Here is a 12211-nt window from a genome sequence, read left to right as displayed (position 1 = left end):
CCCAAACAAAGAGCCAAAACGCCCAGAGGTGCAGTGACTGTCCTAGCGTCATGCAATCAGTGTGTGGGAGACCCGGAAAGTGAGGTAAGCTGCTCTGGCTCCGGAGCCTACGCTCCTAACTCCCAGGCTGGGCTGCCTTCTGCAGAGCAGAGCAGGGATTTGACCGCATGGTGAACCAACCACTTGAAGTGGGGCTGGGGGTAAGAGGGTGGGGGGTAGGGCAGATAAGATTTCTTGACACCTGGGGAGGCTGGCACCCTGCCAGCCAAATGGGTGCCCACTGGAAATGAGGTGAGGACACAACACATAGGTTCCATCACTAACCCTGCTAGGGCCCTATGCTTCCCTCCCAGCCTCCTGCAAGGCCCCTGAGCCTGGGGAGATGGGAGAGCCTGCCCCCTCCCCTTTTCCCAGCGGGGACCGAGTGAGCTAATCCCAGGGAGAAGACACATTATTAGTCCAAGAGAATCAGTCCCAGCCTGCTCTGCTGACTCAGCCGAAATACAGCCTTTGTTCTACCAGCTACGTGAGCCCCTGCACGGCCACTTCAGCTGCCTCCCTGCCCCCAGCACAACCCCCGCTGTAGGCATGCCTCACATACCTGTGCCCTGGTGACCTGCCTCACAGAGCCTCTCTGTTTACGTTCCTGGCCACAGACCTGTTTCTCAGCGCCATCCCCCGCCCCCCCCAAAGATAGCCATCTCCTGCATGGAGAACTGAGCTTCACCAGGAATGCAGCTGTGGGAAGGAGGGCTTTGGAGGAATGTGCGACCCTTTCCCCCCACCCGGCACAGTCAGCCACAGCGAGGAGACCCGTGTCCAGCTCGTGCAATCCGGGGGTCTCTGCAGAAGCGGTACGGCTCGCCATGGAGTCACCGCCATCCCAGTCTTCATCCTTGTCTCCACGACCACCCTCCCTATCACTGCGTCCCTCCACTGTCCCGCCGCTGTCCCTGTGAGCACCACCTTCATCACCACTACCATCAGCCGAACGATGGCAAAGTCACCATTAAGTTTCACACTGATACCAGCACCCACATCCATCGGTTCCATGAAGACGGGCAGATGTCACCAGCACCATCAAACAGAGGGCTGTCATGGTGCCGACACCACTACCACTATCATCACCACCGAAACACAAAGCATCGTTAAAAAATCATTTTGACCCATGACCCCTGCTATCCTTACACCAATCTCAACCATCACTGTTACCACCATCCAAGACAACTGTCATTTTACCACCAAAACTGTGCCATCCTTTGCAGCACCAACACCACCATCGCTTTCACCACCATCCATGAGCACCGACATCATCGTGCCATCACTGCCCACAACCACGTAATCAGCACCATTGTCACCTCACCCTCCCACCATCACTGTCTGTCATTACCATGACCATCATAGCCCCACCAAACTGGCCACCACCAACACCACCACTCACCTCACTGTCTCCACAGCTGACACCAGTACCATGTCACTATAACCACACTCACGGGGTTCACTACTACTGACATCTATACCGTCACTGCAACCACCGCGGGGTTGTCACCAGTGTCTCCACCACTGTGAGTACCCATCACCCTGACACTGCCACCACCACCACCACCGGACCTCGTTAGTGGAACGAGAGACCACTATTGTTGACCGGAGCCCTTCTCTGCAGCAGGCGGAAAGAACAGGTTGGAGGAAAACAAAAGCAAAGTCCCGCCAACTTGTTGCTCTGACTATCTGAGTATGTGCCCCCCGTCTTCTCGTTAGTGTCCTCATCTGAACAGACTTGATCGTGTCCCTAAATGTGTCCATTTGGCGGTTCGCCGAGGACCGGCCACGCGTGCCTGAAAAACACAGGCGCAGTTCCGGCAGTCATCCCCCACTGCCTGTGACGTGGGAAAGGCCAGCTGCCCTCCTCACACAGCCTGCCCCCCTCCACCTCCCTGCAGACACTCTGGGCCCCTGCAGATGTGTCGGTGTCTCCAGCGGGGACTTTCCTCAGTTACCTGCCCTGACTTGTGTTCTGCCTGTGCACGGCGGAACCGTGCGTGGAAGGAGAGCGGGTCTGAGAGTCAGAGCTCCGGACCCGGCCTGGACTCCACCACCAACTCCCTCTACGGCCTTAACAAACTCGCTTCCTTTTCTCTGCCTCAGTTTCCTTACTACCAGTACCCACAGAATGATCCTCTGGCTCATGTTTTAAAGATTTTTTTGAGCTGAGACACTCCCAGGACAGAACTGAACTCCTTTCCCAGCAGGGCCTACCAAATGGGAAAACAGAGAGGGTCAAGTCGTCTGTTGGTTCTCCCAAAAGTCTCCCCTGGCCAGCTTGTCCCATGATCTCCAGGGACCACCCTGAGCCCTGGATGCTGCTGCCGGGCAGGGTGGGGTCCGAAGGGTTAAGCCTCCAGGGCTAGGCGTAGGCAAGTGTCTTAAGATGAAAAGCTGGTCCCAGAGAACGCCATGTGGCTGTTGTGGTTGGCAGATGGGGGCTATGGGACCGGCGAGGTCCCAAAGGAAACCCCCTCCTGGTCTCACCAGAACAAAGCAGTGTCTTACAAAAATGCCATTGTTCTTGGGCAAGTCTTTCCCATTTCAACATAAACCAGGAAGCAGTGCTTCCTTTCCTTGGGCGAAACCCCAAGGTCCCCCCACCAGTGGGAGTGGAGGGAGAAGAACAGTTTTTCCTGCCTCGAATGATCTACCACAAAGCCCCTGCTCAGCTGTTTCCAAGGCTCCCCGAGGCTGCTGTGTGTGTGTCCGCGTGTCTCTGTGCGTGGTGGGTAGGGTGGGGAGAAGAAACCGAGAAGCACCCCCAGTCCAGTGTCTCTCCTCCACACTTGACTCTGTAGCCTGAGCCAGACTATGAAAGAGGTGCCACTGCCCTTTCATTGATCTCCCCTCCCCCTATGACACTCAGGCTTCCTTCTGTCCCACTCGCATGGCAGTCTTGTTCCTGCCTATGCCTTTGCACATGCTGTTCCCTCTGCCTAGAACTCCCTCATGCCCTTCCCTCCACACATGCTCCTTCTCATCGCTTCGGTCTCTGTTCCAACCTCAGTGAAGCAGTGACTGTTTAATCGCTTGTTCGGTGTCTGCCTTTCCTGACACTCTCTGCTCCACAAGAAGAAAGACTAAGAACTGTGTCTACTGTGTCTTTCTTGGTCATTACTGCATCCCCAGCATGTGGCCCAGGATGGCACCCAAGTATGTGTGTGCGTGTGTGTATTCCTCTCACTCCTCATAAAGAAAACAGGTCACAACTTCTCAGGCAAAGGAGTCACTTCCTTTCTCAAACTGCAAGATCAGAGCATTGCAGACCTTGGAGAGCATCCTGTCCAGCCACTCCATTTTCCTAAAGGGTTTAGAGCCTCGCCGGTCCAGGCCAGAGGCCCCTGGTTGGTCAGTGGAGTTGGTGAGCTCGATTCCAGGTGTCCTGACATCACAGCTGCTAGACCGCACCTGGTTCCCAAGTTTGGACACAGCCTGGTGCTAAGTCTCTCACTCCTCAGATACGAGACCAGCACAACTGCACATCAGGGCTCCCTTTCCCCACCTCCCGGGCTCACTGATGACAGACGGGCCAAAGAAAGAAATCGCTCAGTGGCTTTGCCTGGCTGAAGGGATCGGAAGCTCCCTCCTTACCATCTCCACCTCCGCACTTTCTGTCTATCACTTTTAGGGAGAGGGGTGTGAAATAACTTTCTGGGGCATCCCCATGGGCCAAGGAAGCAGAGTTCCAGCTTTCTACCCCTTTAAACTTCATTTTTAAATGGACATTTCTGCTTTTGGTTCAACCAGGAAGGTGTCCCCACCTAAATACTTGTGGATGAACCAATGGAGAGGGGCTATTATTATGAACACCCCCTCTTAGGAGTTGCTGGGCAGATGAAACGAGACGCTACCCACAGCACAAGCTGATGCCCCATTGATGCTCGATCCCTTTGAAAAGTTTAAAGCGCTGTGGCGAATACAAGACTCCTTGTCTTGAAAGACGAGGAGTATTCGCCAAGTGTTCCTTTTACAAATGTATGTCCAGGCACTCTGAAGAAAGAAGGCAACATCCCTTTTAAGAATTGTTCCCTGAGGTTGGCAGTAACTAGGGGGAGGGCTAGCCTACGAATGGTTAGCTGTTTTCTATTCTTTACAAAATAATGTATACGCCTGGGAAGGACAAGTACGCAGAGGAAGTGAAGATGAACAAATAAACAGGGCTGACACTAACACCGCTTCCCGGAGAGAGACCTTTGGCATGGGGAGGGACACAGAGACCTTCGAAATGGGAAGGGAGCTTGCAGAGTCCCTGTCCCTTCTTTCCTGACTCCTAGGTTTCACTGTTATCTCAGGCTGGGGGAGAGGATGCAAACAGATGGATTCTGTGCTTCTGGGTCAGGGCAAGACAGGGAACAGATAAAATTCCACCTGAAGACATTAAGATAAGGAGCTATTCTATGGATTTAACCCCCTGGAGTGGAGAAGAAGGGGAGAAGATGTCCCCTAGCTCAAGTGCTTCTGGGAAAACTCAAACAAAGGACACACAAGCCCAGAGATTTTCTTGCCCTGGGAAGGGAGAGCTGGTGGATCCCACTTAATTCATCTGGACCTGGAGCAAGAGGAGTTAACAACCCTCGAATCCCAAGGAGGTGCTGCTTCACGTGGGCCTTGGCTGTGAGTGTGCAATCACCAGCGCAAGTGTGAAAGCCCTTTCAAACCAAATTCAAAATGATGGTGCACCCCGAGATCCTGCACTAGTGGGAAATTCAGTTCCCTCATCACTGGGAGGGTCTTCTCTGTTCTAAGGGTGCCCGAGAGTCCAAAGGGTTACGCTGTCCCCAGAAAACAAGGGAAAGACTCTTTGAATTCCCTGCTATTCAAAGCATTGTCTTAACACCAGCAATATCAGGGCCTCTGGTTATAGTTCCTTAGAAATTCAGCCTCTCAGGACCCCCCGCAGGCCTACTGAATCAGAATCTGCATTTGACCAGGAGTCCCAGATGACTCGTAGACACATTCCTGTTTGAGAAGCATTGCGAGACTAACCCCAAATCCTCCAGGAGGCTGACAGCCTGTGGCTTGGGGGGATCAAAGGAGCATGGGTGCCTGGGGTCCCAGGTCCTTCAGATGACCTCCCACCCACCTCCCTCTGGTTCCTTTTTCCCTTTCTTTCAGCACAGTCCCCTCAGGCTCAGTCAACAAACGCCTGAAAGACCAGTTGTCTGCAGGAGACTTCTGATTTCAGCCTGCTTCACCCACACCCCCTGAGGGGCCGGAGCACAAAGGCCGGGCTCTCTGTGCTCCTCCTGGGACAGGCGGGGATAGGCCAGGGCAGGCGGAGGGCACCTGGGGAGCAGAAAAACCACTGACACAAAATGGCATCTCAATCCTGGGTCTTGCCATACTCGTGATTCTTTAACTCTTGCTCTCAATTATATCTGAATTTAAGAGGGCAAAACAAAAGCTTATTCTGTAATTTTAATGGATTTGCTCTTATAGGGGAAAAAATGAGTCTGAAGCCTAGAAATGATTGTTTCTAAAATTTAAGGGATTTAATGAGCTCCTAGCTGAGAGCTTAAAGTTTTTTGTCAGCACCAGTGTCTCTACCTCCCTCCCCCCTAAAATAAACCACATGGAGAATCCCACTGTGGTTTAAAAGAGAAACAGCAGCGTGGGTGGTTTCCAGGTCAGGGCTCAGAACCCCAACTAGATGGCTTCCTCGTCATTCCCACAGTGGCCCCTGTAGCGCCTCAAGCAGACCCCAAAGCTGGGCGGAGCACGGGGTGGACAGCCAGCCTCAGCCCAGCCTCCACTCAATACTGGGAGCCTCTTAACAATGTCCTTTCTCCCACCTCCGATCACTCACTTCTGAAGAGGTCTCACAGACAGCTGGACGCTTGGCCTAAAAGCACCAGGACCAGAAAACACCTTCTGTATGATGACCCGCATGGGCTTCCCTACCACTTTTACCCAGAAGTCCCGGTTCTGCTTAGGGGACTGTAAGGAACAGGCCTAGTTCCTCCTTCATGTGACTTCGTAACAGGTCTTTCCCTGGAGACTCTTTTCCAGATGAGACAGGCGCGTAAATAAGTGGGTAAATAAATGATTGCAGGAAGAATCCATTGAATGAATAGATCAGAGGCAAGAAGGAGGAGGAGGAGGAGGAGAAAGAGAAAGAATAATTGAATGGAATGCTCTGGTAATTTTCTTCCAGACACCTTTTAGCTTGAAGGGTTCTCTTACAAAAATGACATGGGTAAGAAAATTATAGCTCTTGGAACTAAATACAGCACTCCAGAAAGACCTTAAACAAGTGCTTTCCACACTGTGGGCCCATGTGCATAGTACAAGTCCATTTAATGGCTGTAAACCATCATTTTACTTAATGAAAGAATTGAATAGAATGGAAACATCACAGTTCAACCACCAGCCGTGAGGTTGGAAAGCTTTTTTGCAGTTATACACATACCGGAAGTGTGTCCTGGGTCCGGATGTAAAGATGTGTTATTTACTGTGGGTCACAAGTCAAAAAATGAAATCCAGTCAGGACTTTAACCTATTCGCCTGACACCACTCTTAGTCACATTTTCGGATGAAGAAAGTGAGGCATAGGTAAATTATTAACTTGCCTACGGCACAACTGGTAAATGGCAGAGCTGGAACTGAATGGGATGGGGTGGGGGTGGGAGTCAGTCTAACTCCAGACCATAAGCTGTGGCCGTCTCCACTTCATGGCCTCCGCAGTAGAAACAGCCAGGCCATGCAGGCAGATGGAGCACAGTGCAGGACCAGTCTCGGGACCAGGGGGCATCCAGCAGGGTTTTCCATTCACACATTCCCTTCCTCTGCACCTGCTCCCCACACAGGACACACCCGGAACAGACACCCATGAGTGTTAGTGGAAGGATCACACTGTTGATGCTCTGAGTCATCAAGGAGGCAAAGTCCCAAGTAACAGAATCAATTAATTCCGCCAGTCCTGGGCAGAAGGATTCAACCAGCCATGTGCAGAAGGCTGAGCTGCCCTAAGATTTGGTCCGTATTTCTCCATCAACATTCACAACTCGAGAGACATTTCAAAAGCCTCATCAACTGCAAGGTTGACCTTGGTGCTGGTGGTACCTGCCAAGCAAAGCAGCCCCTCCTTAATCCAGGCCATGTATTCTAAGAGAATTGTATTAATATTTTTGATGTTTTTATTTCCCCTGGGTAAAATCTAAACATCCTAGATCCCGAGTGCTTTTTTGGACAAATACTAACCCCCTCTCTCTAATGCACGTTGCCAAAAGCCGTTACCTTGGGATGTGTCATCACTTGAGCTCCTAAGGCTCCTCCTCTATTGCTGACCACCAGGCAGATTCTGGCAGCGCTCTTGAGTTTACTCTGCTATAAAAGGAAGCCTATAATTTTAATATGTAAGGAGCTGGGGTGTGGTAGATTCCAGAACCTGACGGATGAACTCTCTCCTTTCTTTCTCCATGCAGTTCTTAGAACAGCAAAGTCTTATTTTTAAATTCTGAGTTTGTGGTTCTTTTCCCACAACATGCCCCGATCGCCCTCCTACAGGGGAAATGCGGAGAGTCAGACGTGCACTGACCGAGGCGAACCTGTCTCGGCTCCCTGTAATCCCTGCTTAGAGAAGGAACTTCTGGAATTTTGCCTGGGATTATCATAAACTCAATGCGCTGTATTTTTCCCTTGCTCAAATTGAGGCATTATTATTTTTGGCCTTTTTCCTGGCGTCTCTCCCCTCCCTATAAGGGCCCCGGAATGACCTATCTCTGTCTGGAGGGGCCTCAAGCAGAGCAAAGGGAGTTGGGGGCCGCCAGGTTCCAGCCCAGCCTGGTCTGTGGCCAAATTGCTCTACTTCTCTGATTTGAGAGCTTTCTCCTTGATAGAAAAGGTGGGATTGTGGGGCGGGGGGTGGGGTGTTCTGTTCTGTTCTATGAGCATTAACCCTGCCCCTCACTTTTTCTCTTGCTCTGAATGGGGTTCAGAATGTCTCTTTCATCTTCTTTAAGTCTTGGTATTTCAGGGAGGAGGGCCTCAACCACCCTCAGCAAGGCCTTATCCTTTCGGCGATCTAAGCACGAAACCTCCAGCTTGCTCCAAGGAGCCTGAGCAAGAGAGGAGCAGTGGCCAGAGCAGGGGCCTGGCCAAGGCATGGTCTGCTGGGGCAAGGGTCATCAGTCATTACTGCAGCAGAGGCAGATCTGTATCGAGGTCAGTATGTAGGCTTTGTAGTCACACAGGCCTGGATGGGGAACTCTGGATAACAAGTCCCCTGTCTCAGAGTTTCTGGAGGATTAAATGGATTATGTTTGTTAGCCTTCAGTGGCTGGCATATCGTAAGAATTTAAGAAATCATAGCTGATGTTGTTAGCATTACTTTGCTGTTATTGAAGAGCTCTGGTCGCCCCAAACATTCCAGGGCACATTCAGGGCCTGCCCAGGACTTCCCAGGCCCCAGGAGCTCCTCCAGACGCCTCCTCCAGCACGCAGACGCCACAAGCCAGGGCAGGCTGGATTCACTGTCGCCCAGGCTCCCCATTTATCTCATTATCAGTCAGGCTTCTCAGACCTCCATCCCCACAGATCTGGGCAGCGACCCCACCCAGCCATGCATGCATGAGAGAAGGAGCACTGGGCCTGAAGGGTGATGGGGTGCGATCCCATCTCAACTTCCTCTCCTGACTCTGCCGAGCCTCAGTTTGCTCCCTCGTCAAATGGGTGTAATAACAGAGACTGCCTCACTGGGTCTGGTACAAAGTAGGAACTCAAGAAAGTTTATTAAATGTTAATTCAGCTCCTAAGTGCCTGGCTTCCTTTGACAATGAAAGGAGGCAGGCATCTTGGGGAGGGAAAGAGGGGCCAGGGAGAGGGTGGGTTGTCTTAGAAATACAGACTTTTTCTTAATAGCTCATTGGCAGCTCCTGGCAGAGAAACTGCCCCCGTGGGATTCTGGCTGAGCATGTGGTGTGAAGGGAAAGGCAGAAAGAGAGAAGAATCAGTGCGTTGAAAAGATGAGGCCTCTTCAGGGGGTACAGAGACCAAAGCTCCATGACCGATCAGCGGAGAAACTGGGATGGAACCCAGGCATGTCTGACCCAAACCCTGTGCTCTTTCAACTTCCCGAAGCTGTCTAGGGGGAAGTCTTGGCTTTCCAATGGAGCCTCTCACTTTGCAGCTCCATTACATGGATACGAAAAGCCCAGAGTTACCTTGATCTCAGATCCTAAAAGTTGCCCAGGCTGCTCTCAGCCTGTGATGCAAAACTGACAAAGTCCAGCCGACTCAATGGGGAGCCCCCGAGCAAAGGCTGCCCATTAGAAAGGTCCCCACATTGGGCAGAAAGGGCCAGATCCTAGGACCTACATGCTGCTTTCTGGTTGGGAGCTGCCCAGAGAGCACAACCTTGGGCAGAAGGCTCTGCAGATGGAAACTGTCACCCTACTGTGCCCCTTTAAACCAAACAGAAGTTCTCCATAGGAGGTTCAAGTCGTGCACTTTCATGGCACCCACAGTCCACCTTGTATGGATGCCCTCCTCCAGGCTTCTGGGGGACCTCTCTTCCTGGAGGGAAAAGACTTAAAACAGGGGGGTTAGTGGGGCAAAGTGCAACTCCAGGCACCGGAGCTCATCTTGGAGCTTTAGCTGGAGCTCATCACCTCATCTCCTCCTCTCTCTATTTTATATTTGCCTCAACCCCACCCCCCTCATCCACCTGGGCAGGGCAGGTGATGTGACCCAAGCCCTCATTCCTCATCCTAGGGCCTGTAGTGTGATTTCTTTTTTCCTGGAATTTGCCACACACGTCACACCACATCTTCCACACTGGCATGTCCGACAACGAGATCTGCTAGATTGTATGGCCCACGTGGCTGAGCTGTTTCTCCTGTAGCCTGGATTTGCTGCAGAGCCACTTCCTGTTCGGGCCTCACCCAAAGCTGGGAGACTTTCATGTCACCCTGTGTACGAAGGGAAGCAGTGTCCCTAGATATAGCATCTGTAACACCAGAACCCCAAAGGGCCTAAGCGACCCTATGCTTCCTTCTATATAACGACAGAAGCAAAATGCATCCCTTTGTCTTTGTTTGTCTTTTGCTTTAAATGGGCTGTCCCAGCATGCTCTGACTCCTAGACCCTTGAAGTCTTTCCTGGTGTGGCAGGCTTGTAAATCTTTGCGAGACTTATTTCCCACCTTCTGGAGTGCGTGCATGGTATCAAGGCCTCCAGTATTCCGGCCACCTCTTGCCCCGCCTCCTGGTCAGTGTGACGTCATGGATGTCATGGATCAATGTGATGTTCCGCAGGATGCCCACTGGTCTACATCTCTTCTGGACTATTGTGACAAGGAGAAGAGGACCCACACAGCCCTGGGATAAAACTATGAATGTGTATTGTTGTCCATGCCACGTGAATGTGAGCTGTTTCTGATCTTCTTTCCTGATTGGGACAGAAAAGATCACATTTGTCAAGACAATAGCAGCATACCGTACACCTGAATGTATGGTGCATTAATATGTACCATGTTCATCTGCTCTAGCAAAGACCCTAGATTAGCATGGCAGCTGCATTTGGGGCTACTATTTTTAGAGCTCTCAGCGGTCTTCCGTCACACTCCAGGATCCATCTATTTTCTGCAAGGACAAGACTGATAAATTAAGCAGAGGTATGATAGGGACCATCATTCCTGCAGCTTGACATCCTTAATGATCACAATAACATCTACCACCTTCCTAGGATACAATATTGGTTTTGGTTTACCATCGTGGTGGGGAGTGGGAGTGTAGAGACGGTAGTGCAGTGGGAAGGAGGGAGAGGAGAACAGATTCAGAGGCTTCAAAGCGCTTGGCCTTCTCCACTATGGTAGCTATTACCCCACAGGTAAGGGAGCCTTACCCTACATACAATTACTCTATCTGCCAAGTATGTCAACACCAGTTATACATCAGAGATCAGAGAATTGAGTCCTGAGTGGTTTCACATCCCATCTGGGTCTGCTGTAAGCTGAATTCTAGACAGGACTCTAGAGGTTATTAATTGACCCTCATGTGTAGGTCCATGACACTTCAGGTCTCTGGGTATCAATGTCAACACAGACCCTGGGCGCAATAGACCTAACAACATCTGGGTACTCCCGTTTCCCCAGTAAACAGACTCTGAGTAAATGGCCATCAGTCTCTGTAGGGAAGGACTGGGAAGGTACTTACAGTATAAGCTTGCTGTGGTATAGCACAGTCCTTTCTCCTGGAGACCCAGGCACCCCTTCCACCAGTGAGTGTCCCCTTCTACAAAGATGTAAAAACTGGATGAGGTCCAAGAACTGGCCAAGACTTTGTGACATTTTGTTGGTGTGACCACCCTAAACTCCCTGCTTAAACATTCTCACTACCTCGTTAGCCGGAGGTGGGCCAACTCTCCGTGCTCTGATAGTGCAGAGTCTGGGGGGCAGGCAAAATATACAGGTGTCCCCGTCCCATGTGTTAGGACCCCGGTTTTCCTAACCAGGGCCCTGGCCTTAGCATAGCAGACTTGCCTCAGCTGAGCCTTCTAGCGTCTTTCCGTATTCTTAAATCCTGATTTTGATCATAAGCTTTCCTGAGCTCCCTTTGCAGGAAATAAAGGTTTATTTGTAAGCTACCCAAAGCACCTTCACATTGGAGTTTTTGTTTTCAAGTACCCTCAGCTTTTCATTATTTTCTCTGTAGGTTCAATGTAACTTACGTGAATTAACACACCCAGTTAATCCCACTGTCCTGTGTGCATTACCCCTGTGCTTTTCAAACACCTGAATCACTGTGTGGCCAGTGTGGTCCCTCCCAGTGAAAGTATTAGCAACCGAGCCACCACCTTGTGCCAGGGACTATCGTGCCTCACATACCCCGGGGATGGGGGTCTTCACTGACAGCTGGGCAGCACGTGCTCTAATAAGTAAATCCATCTTCCCTCTTGCGCTTCCTTCAGGAAGCAGACACCGCGATGGAGTTAGGAATACAAAATACCCATTAGAAGACAATGTCAGTGAAAGATGGAGGGAGAGGGACAGGGCCAGACCTTCTGATTGTGAGGCTGACTTGGCAAAACCTCTGTCCCACTGGTTGAGAGATGCCTGTGGAAGGCATGGCTACCCAAAGGTGCTATGGCAAGAGGAGACCCACTAACTGCACTCCTGGTAGCTTGTCCTGGGCTGGGTTTGTCTACCCAGCCCCCACCAAGTCCCCTC

General features: G+C 51.3%; 1 long non-coding RNA gene across 1 annotated transcript; it reads right to left on the bottom strand.

Annotated features, from left to right (window-relative positions):
* Positions 1-246: 246 nt before the first annotated feature.
* Positions 247-11550, bottom strand: LOC118500588. The gene is made up of 3 exons (XR_004903162.1): positions 11199-11550; positions 10234-10431; positions 247-1835 (listed from the first exon to the last, which is right to left on the bottom strand). It is a non-coding gene; the product is annotated as an uncharacterized LOC118500588 (long non-coding RNA).
* Between the last annotated feature and the right edge of the window lie 661 nt (positions 11551-12211).

Source organism: Phyllostomus discolor, chromosome 5, assembly GCF_004126475.2.
Source record: "Phyllostomus discolor isolate MPI-MPIP mPhyDis1 chromosome 5, mPhyDis1.pri.v3, whole genome shotgun sequence".
Lineage (NCBI taxonomy): Eukaryota > Metazoa > Chordata > Mammalia > Chiroptera > Phyllostomidae > Phyllostomus > Phyllostomus discolor.
The sequence above is the reverse complement of the archived record's forward strand: the minus strand, read 5'-3'. Positions and strand labels throughout refer to the sequence as shown.